General features: G+C 35.6%; 1 long non-coding RNA gene across 2 annotated transcripts in view; it reads right to left on the reverse strand.

Moving 5' to 3' along the window:
- LOC110262170 overlaps positions 1 to 12,003 on the reverse strand; it is a 37,179-nt gene extending 25,176 nt beyond the window's left edge. The window contains exon 1 of one of the 2 annotated variants that reach the window (XR_002346826.1): positions 10,325 to 12,003. This is a non-coding gene — a long non-coding RNA (uncharacterized LOC110262170). The remainder of the gene's footprint in view (positions 1 to 10,324) is intronic. The other variant, XR_002346825.1, reaches the window with a different exon arrangement.

Here is a 12,340-nt window from a genome sequence, read left to right on the forward strand (position 1 = left end):
ATGCATTTTGTTTCACTCTTCAAGTTATCTGTTTACCTCTCTATCGCTCTGAGATGTTTGGAGATGAGTGAATACCCTGTGAAGGATGTATAATTTTGTTAAGTGAATGCTGAGTGTGAAACTAGTTTTTGAAGGTTGTTGCAAATTGTTTTTAAAACCATTAGATATCAAAAAATGATTTCATTATGTTAAAAGACAATACTGGCTGATAACATTTTACAAATTTAAAGTGTAAGCTGTGGCATTAGTCTTCAAATAATGAGGATATAGGAAAATATCTGTACATGGGTAGGCTGAACTTACCTCTCAGATTGTTGTGAAAAGTATAGGCAATAGAAAGAAATAATTATAGCCTATATTGCTGTTTTGCACAAGTAAGTTACAAACGTGTGTGGGACAAACATTAGCAAGAAGATGTTTATGCCTTGCTCTTTAATAGCTAACCCTATAGTTTCCAGCTTGTGTGAAAAAATGGCTTGTCTCTATTTTCAGAAGACCTTTTGTATAAGAAACCATGTTGCAACAGCAATTTTGTACCTAGCCACCTGAATCATCATCTGTACAGCTTTTCCTTCCTAAATTCTCGGCTCAATATTTATAGTTAAACCACATTAAATTTTTCATTGGAAACAATTTGCATCTTTAAAGAGCATTCTCATATTTCATTGCTGTTGGTTTAAACTCTGATGCTGGCTGCTTCATTTTTTATGTCTTATATTTTAATGTTTATGTTCTTACCCAGAGTTGCTTATGGTTATGTTAAAATTGCTACTTAAAATAAAGTTTATTAAGTGTCTTCCATGACATATGTATAGACACATATGTCTATACTATATATTTAAATAGCTGGGTTGACATTACATATATGTGAGAGAGATGACATTTATTGATTGCCAATTATATCAATTACTAGGCAAAGTACTTAATATAATCATTTGGTGTAAGATGGCCTTAGTCTAAGGTGTACTTCTAGAAAATGAAGAGGTGGGAGCGTTGCAGAGCACACAATAAAAATATTTTGCAGGCTTCATCCCATACCATGCTATGTCTCACATATCTAAGACAGTGTGATGTTTCTTAATACACTTGAAGATACATATTTCTCACAATCTTTATTAAATATTTCTAGGATTATTCTTACAATTCTTTGTTCTCCTACTGGTTTAGGGTAATCCCAAGAATAATTTAAATGGAATAAAAATGAGATTATCTGGCATTTAACAAACAACATTCTTTAGACACCCACAGTAGATAGCATACATAACATTGCTTAAATACATGGCCAAGATTTATAGAATAGTGAAAATTACTACAGAATAAATTGTAAACTTCCCAGAATATACTTTGTAGCATGCATTGATTTTTTACCACACTCTAGGAAGATATTTTTGTTTGGTTTAAAAACACATTTTTTAAACTCAAAGTTTAAGAGAAAAAAGTACTCATTTTAATATATTTTCCTTGGTGGAGATGAAAGGGCATTGCACCCTACACTAAATTCCAGCCAAGAAAAAATTTTTTACAGTTTGACAGATATCCCATTATTTTTTAAGACGCTGTGTGCGTCACAGTATGAGAAATTCTTTTTCAAGTAAAATTATTCAGAAACAGAGAAACCATTTTTTTTAAAGCTAGAGCTTTTCATACTATAATTTTCTTAATTCTCTCCTTACTCTGATTACAAAATTTATTGAATAAAAGACTTCAATTGAAAGTTTACTGAATCCAATAAAAAAAAAAAAAAGGAATCAGGGTTAAGTCTAACACATTTGTGATCTGTATGTCCTCAGAAGTTTTGTGTGTTTTCCCACTTCTTCCCTGAGCCAGGCCCCACTGAGGACACTGACCTCCAGGCTATTGAGCAGGAAAGGACTATTATTGAAGGCCTCACTTAGTATGGTAGATATGAGATGGCTGAGGAGTTGCTTTCACCCACAGCAGGGACCAGGCCCCTGTTGATTGACTGGTCCACAACACTTACTGCAGTAAGCTCAGATTTGTCTTAAGTTATTGCCTTCTTTGCCTCTCAATGTATTCAGCTCCATGAATAAAACCCTAACCATTTGGTATGGACAATATTACAGAATGCCACTAACAGTAGGGGTTATAGAATATGCAACTAAAACTTCAGATGGTTTCGGCTATTATCTCTTCATTCAAAGTTCACAAAATTATATTAGACGCATTTGATTCTTCTTCATTCTTGTGGAACTATGCACAAACATCATATTGTCTACATAACTTGGAACTTTCAAGCCACAGATACATCCTTTTAACACACTATGAACAGAATGTTTGTGTTCCCCTGAAATTCACATTGAAGCTCTAACTCCCAATATGATGGTATTTGGAGGTGGGGCCTTTGGGAAGTAATTAGCTTTAGATGAGGCCACAAAGAGTAGTATCCTTATTAGAGATCTTTCTCCACTACATGAGGACACACTGAGAAGGTGGTCGTCTGTAAGCCAGGAAGAGGGTCCTCACTAAGAACCAAATCTGCAGGCACCTAGATCTTGGACTTCCCAGATTTCAGAGTTTTGAGAAATAAGTATCTGTTGTTTAAGCCACCCACTCTATGGTATTTTGTTATAGCAGCTGGAGAAGACTAAAGACAATTAGTCATCATGGTTTTACCAAGCTATAATTTAAAAATAAAAACACCTGAAGTTTAGGATCATACCCATTTAAAAAATTCACGCTCATTTATTTTTATTTTTACTGAAACTACATTTATGTTCAGCTTTCAAATTCAGTGGTAATGACTGCTAGGTCTGAATCTTTAGTTTAAAATTCCCATTGAACTGCAACCCTTCAGACCATCTGCTGTATTTACTCCAATGGATACAATGTCACCATCAAAACATCTTGGACTAAAAGAAAAAATAAATCCCCCCCATCAACACTTCTCACAAGCATTACTGTCTACAAAGCTTTCAGGCTTCCATGGAAAAATCTCACTCTCTCAACTTCTTCACTTAATCACTTAGATGTTTTTTATCTATATGCCTGAATTACTGAATTTCTAGCACAGGATTTAATCCTTATTTATAAACAGTTTTACAATTTTAAGTATTTTTTCATATGCAAGTAGCATTTTTTTTCTACTTGTTTTGTCAATTAGGTTATATAATTTTATGACCAGGAACCTAAATTTATTCTGTATCTCCCCCCAGCATTTAACACAGAAGCAACTAACAATGATCAATGAATTATTTTCTGATTAAGACAGCCAACTTCAAATGTGTGTTTTTCAGATGTTAGTTTCTACTCATACAAGTAGATTTTAAAATTTTTAGAGGAATGTAACATATTGTTAAACAATTATTGAAAAATCATTTAACTGCATCAGTTATTTCCCTTCTAAACTCCAAGCAAAGGAACTTTTTTGTGGAATATCTATGTTTAATTAAATTGAAAGATGCTAATGATTCTTTGGTCATGTCTTTGTCAAACATCTGTGATTGTCCTCACACATTCGTTCTTTAAAGATTTCACTCATTCTTGAATACAGGATATTGCTTGGAGATTGAAAATAGAAAATGAGAATTATGATAGTAATAAAATCTTAACTTGAAAATTGGACAAGTACAGGTTTATTGTTAGACATAAAACTGTATTCAAAGATGTGTGCTCCCCAGATATTCTGACCAAGTTAATGACTACTGTTCTCAATTAGAAATTGGTTTTTCACCTTTTAGTACAGAAGAGAATAAAAAGTTTAGTTAATACATAATTTAAATTCATAGAATCATTAATATATAAATTACAAAAATAGAACATATGAGAACCAAAGGGGAATACTTTATAAAAACACTTACTAATTTCAGAAATCAGTTGCACTCCTGTATACTAACAAGAAATATCAGAAGAGGAATACAAAAATATGATATCTTTTAAAATTGTACCCCCCAAAAATCAAATACATGGGAATACACCTGACCAAGGAGGTAAAAGACTTATATGCTGAGAACTATAAAACATTGATCAAGGAAGTTAAAGAAGATGTAAGGAAATGGAAAAATATTCCATGCTCCTGGGTCAGAAAAATCAATATTGTAAAAATGGCCATACTACCCAAGGCAATCTACAGATTCAATGCAATCCCTATCAAATTACCCATGACATTTTTCACAGAAATAGAACAAACAATCCAAAAATTTATATAGAACTACAAAAACCCAGAATTGCCAAAGAAATTCTGAGGAACAAAAACCAAGCTGGGGCATAACCCTCCCAGACTTCAGGCAATATTACAAAGCCAAAGTCATCAAGACTGTGTGGTACTAGTACCAAAATAGACACACCAATGGAACAGAATAAAGAACCCAGAAATAAACCCAGCCACCTATGGTCACTTAATCTTTGACAAGGGAGGCAAAAACATAAAATGGGAAAAAAGACAGTCTTTTCAGTAAGTATTGTTGGGAAACCTGGACAGCTCCATGCAAATCAATGAAACTAGAACACACCCTCACACCATGCACAAAAGTAAACTCAAAATGACTGAAAGACTTAAAGACAAGACACCAAACTCCTGGAAGAGAACAGAGGCAAAACAGTCTCTGGTATCAACCTTACAAATGTTTTCTCAGGTCCACCTCCCAAAGCAATAGAAATAAAAGCAAAAACAAACCAGTGGGACCTAATCAAACTGATAAGATTTTGCATGGCAAAGGAAACCAAAAAGAAAACAAAAATATAGTTTACAGAATGGGAGAAAATCATTTCAAATGATGCAACTGACAAGGGACTAATCTCTAGAATATGCAAACAACTTATAGAACTCAACAGCAAAAAAGCCAACAACCCAATTGAAAAATGGGCAAAAGACCTGAATAGACATTTCTCCAAGGAAGATATATAGATGGCCAACAAGCACTTGAAACAATGCTCAACATCCCTGATTATTAGAGAAATGCAAATCAAAACTACCATGATACCATCTCACATCAGTCAGAATGGCCATGATTAATAAGTCCGTCCACAAATAACAAATGCTGGAGGGGGTATGGAGAAAAGGGAATGCTTCTGCACTGTTGGTGGGAATGTAAGCTGGTACAAATCTATGGAGAACAATACGGAGGTTCCTTAGAAATCTATAAAATGGAACCACCATATGACCCAGCAATCCCACTCTCGGGCATATCTCCAGACAAAACTGTACGTTCATTACAGCATTATTCACAATAGCCAAGACATGAAAACAACCCAAATGTGTATGACAGATGATTGTATTAGGAAGATGTGGTGTATATATATGCAATGGAATATTACTCAGCCATAAAAAAGAACAAAATAATGCCATTTGCAGCAACATGAATGGAACTAGAGACTCTCATCCTGAGTGAAGTCAGAAAGAGAAAGACAAATACCATGTGATATCACTTACATGTGGAATGAATATATGGCACAAATGAGCCTTTCCACAGAATAGAAAATCATGGACTTGGAGAACAGACTTGTGGTTGCCAAGGGGGAGGGGGAAGGAGTGGGATGCATTACCTTTGGAATGGATTAGCAATGAGATCCTGCTGTGTAGCACCTGGAACTATGTCTAGTCACTTATGATGGAGCATGATAATGTGCGAAAAAAGAATGTATACATGTGTGTGTAACTGGGTCACCATGCTGTACAGTAGGGAAAAAAAAATTGTATTGGGGAAATAATTAAAAAAAAAGATATCCAATCTTAAAAAATAAATAAATAAATAATAAAAAAATCATCTATATTTCAGATATTTTACAGATATTTTCCTTTTTTAATACAAAAAAACTAAGAGCTACTAAATGTAATTACCTTTTATTTAAGGAAAAACTGCAAACTGAGCATGGTCCATTTGTTCAAGGACACACAGAACTGATAAAGAGCCAAGAAGGACTTTGAATTTAAATGACGTTCTGAGTCCATATACTTTTCTTTACCTAAGACAGCTCATCCTCTACATTTAATCTTACGGAAAAAGAAGTTCAACTACATACATATAATTGAGTACATGTTCTGAGTGCTTACCAAGGATTAGGAAGAGAATCAAATCCCTATACAGATTAAATATGTTTTTGAAAATATTCAAACATTTCATGCATATCTTAGGTATTTTGCCGCCATTTTACAGATGTCTCAAAATTAGTCTAGGGTTACTTTACCAGATAAATAGGCAAAGGAAGAAACAAAGAAAAACCAATTTAAGAGTTTAAGTAATACCTTAGAAAGGAAACAACAAGGACCACCCCCTCTACCTCTCTATCTCATCTGCTCCGTTTAAAAATTCAGGTTTAAGTGACTGCAACAGAATGCTTTTGAAATTCAATTACACAACAATTATTTACACACTATGCCAGAGAGTGTGTACCAGAGACCCATACCAATGCTTCCCAGAAAGGCTAACTGTGTCATAAGATAAAGGGCCTGGTACTAAAGAAAGAGCCTTGAGAGAAAGAATTATAGCTTAAGCAGAGGTCAAGTACATGTGTCAATGTAATATTGCAACATATTTTCCCAAATGAAATAACCAAAGAATCTTAGTAGTAGGTAACTTTGTTATATTCTTTCAGCAAATCTAATTAAGAATTATAGAGTGGTTATTCATTTTATAATAGGATGGTTTTTTAAACATCAATAAAGTAAATTCTTGCTGTTCTTAGCAATTCAATTTATAAAAATTATTTGTGTGTAACCATTTAGCTATATGTTGAGGTAAGAGGCTGAATTGGAAGTGAGATCCCTTAAGACTGCTAAATTCTGTATCTGCAGTTCTCTGCTTTGTTTCACAGCCTCAGTTTTCTAACCTGAAAAATTAAGTTACTTATCTATGCATCTAATAAAGAAAGTGATGAACTTGTATTATCAGGACCCTGAAATCATAGGCCAGTCCTAGTCACAAATCTAAGTCAGTCTTTACTTACTATGGAAAACACTTGTCAGGGAAACCTAACACATACCAATTAAACTCCTCCAATTTAGCTTTGGCTAATTTGTCCGACTACACACTAAGCCCTGTTAGCTTTACGAGGAAATCCCTGATCTCTCAGTCAGTCATGCCCTGTTTCGGGTTGTCTCTTCTAATGCTCTATAAAATATGTTCTTGCCTCAAATCCCTCAGGAAGGGTGCTCCAGTGCTTGTGAGGCACTATACCCCCCAGTCCATGGATTTTCTCTTGAATAAAGGACATCAGACTTATTACTAAATTGGTCTAGTCTTGTCAGTTGACAAAGACATGTTCATACCTGTGAAACAAAGTCAGGATTTCCACTCCTGTACTAATTTGGATTGTTTTTCCTTATCAAACACCTTAGTAGGTATAGCATAAGAACATTTATATTTCAAAAAAGATGAAATTATTCAAATTTTATTTTACTTACTGGTGTTGGAACTGTGAACTGGCTCAGGTTTAAGAACTTAACAGATTTTTCAATCTTCTGGAATATTTGGAACAATATCTTTAAACACTTCTAAATAGACAAGCAAAATATCTTAAAGGGGATTTGTGTCCTGTGTTCTTTGGTACCACAAGCAGATCCCTGAGCAATAATACAGCATTGTAAACACCCCCAAAGCTACATGAAAGCTACAGTGTGCTAAGTCTTTTCAAAAACATTCCTAAGAACAGTATAAATTTTATGCAGCTTTCTAAGATCTTAAGAATAATTATGGACACTGCTGTAAATAATTTTAGAATGCCTCCAGCTAGATAGCACAGTAATTTCCCAGAGAATTTACAAATCCATGGAATCAACTTCGTGCTTGTAATTTTATAAAATGAACTCAATTTGATTTAAAAACACTAACATTTCCTTTACAGGTATAAGTATTATGTGAGAAGGGAAGAAAACAAAAGGAAAGTGCAATAAAACAGTGAAAGGCAGTGATGTGTAGGTGGGGAGATAAAATAGGAGATAAAATAGCAAAAAAGCAAAAACTGTAGAAAACTCAAAAGAAAAAAAAACACGATCTCTAAAATGTGAAGTACCTACAAAATGAATCTAATAATCATAGCACATGTTTTTCTCCTAAGACTGGGGGCATCTAAATATCACATTATCTAAGACAACATGGAGAAAGAGAAATAAGGCCTGTGACTGGTTCTTGATAATGAAGTGGCATTTGCACATAAAATTCAAGAGCTTAACTTCTCCTTTTGCATAACAATTAGTGGTAGGTAGAATTCTAAGAGGCCTCCACCCAATATTCCCACCCACTACACACATCTACAGCTTATGTAATCTTCTCCCCTAGAGTGTGGTGGTGGGACATGGGAGGTGGGCTTTCACTCCTGTGATTAGGTCACATTAATAGATTCTGCAGGCAGCGGGGGCGGGGGGTGTTATCAGTGATTGTAAAAGGATAGTATAGCTAAGTATGGATTTTTTTTTTTTTTTTTTATGGTGCTTAGCTAATGTTAGGCAGAAAGGCAGAAGGCAGCACAAGTGAATTAACTTTATACAAAATTTCCAGTCCGTATGGTAAAAAACAGGCCAGCTTTCAGAGCAACCACAGGTGTTAGAAATCAAGGTGAGACTCTCAGAAACGAGAGAAAACCAGAGGGTGGAAGCCCCAAATTCTGTTGATAAGCTCTCTACAAATCTCTGGCTGACCCTAGAAATATATATAGGTAGGAAAGATCCGATTAAACATAAAAGAACTAAACTGAGATGTGAGCTGCTTCAAGAGATATGTTGTAGTGGAAATCCAACCATACACACGTATGCATCTAATAAGAGCTTAATGCACATAAAGCAAAAATTCAGGATTAAAAGGTACAGGCAATTCTCTAACTGCAAAGATTTTTAACAGTCCTCTCTGAGAAATGCAAGAACAACTAGAAAAAACTCAGTGAAACACAGATGATCTGAACAACACCATGAATCACCATGACCTGTACGTTAACTTCCTGTTAGTTGTGCAGCAAATTTCCAAATTATTTAATGGCTTAAAACAATTTGTTATCTAATAGTTTGAGAGATTAAAAGTCCAAAATGGGCTTTACTGGGTCAACCAAGATGCTGACAAGGCTACATTCCTCAGACGCTCTAAGGAGAGAATGTGTTTTCTTAACTTTTTTCAGCTTCTAGAGGCTTCTCTAGCCTTCTTTGGTTCATGGCCGCTCCGTGCATCTTCAAAGCCAGCAACTTAGTATATTCACACTCCTCTCTAATATGGTCATCAAATTGCCTTTTTTCCTGTCTGACCTTACTACCTCTTCCCCCTTTTATGAAGGGCCTTGTACTTCATTAGGCCCTCCCAGTGATCCAGATAATTTCCCCATCTAAAAATCCTCAGTCATACCTGCAGTTCTCTTTTGCCATAAAAAATAAGAGTTTCAGGTTCTAGGGATGATGTTTACATCTTTGGGGCACTACTCTAGGTCCCATTACAAAATTTATTTTTGAGTGCATATGGTAAATACACCAAGATGATCTATATGTTGGGCCATAAAAAAGACCCAGTTCTTATTTCAATAAATAAATGAAACCATATAGTTTATTTTCTGACTACAATGGAATTAGAGAACAGCAGCATATATCTGGGAGCTGCTCCCTCCTCCCCCATACTTTGAAATTGTTCAGAATACTTCTAAGTAATATATGAAGCATAAAAGAAATTAAAACCAAAATCAAAACATTTAAAACTGAATGGTAATGACAACATAATGAACCAGTGCCTAAAGAAATATGAATATTTTAAATGCTTATATTTAAAAAGGCTAAAATCAGTGACAAAGAGAAAAATAAATTTGAAATAGGAAATAAATGAAGAAAACGTTATTGGGGAAAAAAAGGCTCAAAGCAAAGAAAAAGGAGTTTAAGATTAAAAGAAAGTACCACTCAATTTTATATTCAAATCCTTATTCAAATATAAAGGCAAGAAAAAACATGTAATTCGTAAATTCTGAAGGAACCTAATTTGCATGAGGAACTCATGAAGAAATTCGTAGAGAAAGAACTCAAGCCAATCAGAAAACATAGGTATAGTACTGGCTGGGAACATAGATTTAATTAACTGTAGGACTAACCATAAAAATAAAAATGATAACTATGGAAGAAGAAAATTGAAAGGAAATGGGGATGAAATATTCAAATTTTGTCACTCTTTATAGACTCTATGTAACAAAAATGGAGGATTAAATGTAGACACCTACAGTAGCTATCCACACAACAAAAACACAATCTCCCTGATTATCAGAGCACACACATCAGAGTAAAACAAATGGTCGATATAGTCAAATACATAAAAAGTTATGAAACCAGAAATCATAAATAAAATATGATAACAGAACCAAAAACAAACATCTTGTTCTCTCACTACACAAAATATACCAAACTCACCAAATGTTGTGGGTTGGGTTTCCTCGATGCAGAGTCAGAGAAGTTCAGGCAATTCATTAAAGATAAGTGTTCAGAAGAAGAGTGAGAAAGGCAGGAGAAGGTAAGGATTAAAACCTAAACAAGTATGTGGTTGCAGCAAAGACTAATTTCAGCTTAATTCCACAGGAAAGTTCTGGAACCAAAAGTTACACCTCAGTTAACTCCCTTTTGAGGCTAAGTGGTTAAACTTTTATACCCTATGTCAGTCAGTCATTGGCTGAGATCTGCCTCCTCAACAGGAAGGGGGGATGTGGAGGTCACTCCTAGCTTGATGGGTGAGTTGGCTTCAGCTGGGAGCAATTAGGCAACTGGAGGATGGGCATCTGAGCAGGGTATCAAGAGCACAGGCCATCCCCCACACCACCCAGACTTATTTGCTTCCTACATTAAGTACATTCCAGGCACAGTTTCCCCAGGATCCTGCTTGGTCATATTTCTGGGGAAATCTACAAGAGGTTAGTTGGCCAAGTTAAAGCACCAACAGCTGCAGCTAGTCCCGAGGTTCTAAGTGATACTGATAATCTTTGTCTCCTGCCTATGCTACATAGTGGTCGAAAAAACCTGGACTTTCCCTCTCTGTCTCTCTTTTAATAGATTGAGTCACCCTGTTTACTTTTGTGGTGCTAAGAGAGTGAGTTTCTTCTCTTTGAGTGAAAAGTAGAGGAGTTAACACATCATAGCTACACGTGCAGGGACTGATGGAAATTTGGCATGATTAATGATTCAGGAGCATATCATGTAATGTCAGTCAACATATCATGTATTGTAATATATTAGCAATAAGTCATTTATATTTGCCATGATTCCATACTTAGTGGTCACTTTTAGAGAATCCCTCTCCTCTTCGACCAGAAGTGCTGCCAGTCTAGGTGATGAAGGACCTAAATGTGCCACCCCAAAATATGCTTCTTTGGCATAAGGATTATTTAGAACAGATTATTTTTAAGAAACTAGAAATACAGGAGAACCTCTGAAAACAGACTAGAAGTTTTCCTTCTGTAACGGAAATCTACTTTTAAAAGGAAATACTGCTTTCTCCCCTTCGAAGCCCAAAACCCACACATCGTTTTTCTTAGCTGAGGATGGTATATAAGCCTCGATTTTCTGAATGCCTTTTGAGTCTCATATGTTTGTAGATTTCTTCTATGGACATACATAATTAAAATTGAGTCTCATATGTTTGCGGAGCTCTTCTATGGACATACATAATTAAAATTGTTTTTATTTTCCTCCTATTAATCTGTATTTTATTATGGGAGGCAAGGGCGGGTCTCAGCCAAGAACCTAGGAGGATCAAGGGAAAATTATTTTTCTTCCTCTACATTGACTTGGATGTAGACTGAACTGACTTTCACCCCCAACGGTCTGAGTTCCTGATTACCATGCCCTTATGAGGATGTGGTTGTTGTACTTGCCCAGTTACAACTAAGCATGGGAGCATTGAAAACACTCAGCTGAATTCCAAATACATTCCTCCCTGCCTATGTCTTACTGCGGCTTCACAATGATCAAGGCCCATTTCCCCACCAGAATAGTGATCCTCTTTTTGCCCACTGGCTTACTGGTGTGAGGACACTAAAGTGACTCTTGCCATGTTTCTTGGTGGAGGCATTCCCCTTTTCGAAACCAAGACCACTAGTCTTAGCCTAAAATGATGGAATAACAAGCAAAAATTGTGAATAAGTGACAGGGCCATTATTATTCTCATTCCTGGCTTTCAGGTCTAATATATTCTACTATCTGAGATAAAACCATACAATGTGTAAAGTATATGCCATATATTGAAAGATAGTGCACCAACCACACAGTGGGTCATCTCCAAGGTAACATCTCAGCTGTACTTTCAGAAAGGTGCTCCATCACTCTGAGTCCGGGGGATAGGTGTGGTAAGTGGTAGAACGTGCATATGGTATGACTAGTTATGTGGTGGAACCATGAGCCCATGTTTGTGGTGCACTGCCATGACTCTTGCTGAAA

This window comes from Sus scrofa, chromosome 8, assembly GCF_000003025.6.
Source record: "Sus scrofa isolate TJ Tabasco breed Duroc chromosome 8, Sscrofa11.1, whole genome shotgun sequence".
NCBI classification, from domain to species: Eukaryota; Metazoa; Chordata; class Mammalia; order Artiodactyla; family Suidae; genus Sus; species Sus scrofa.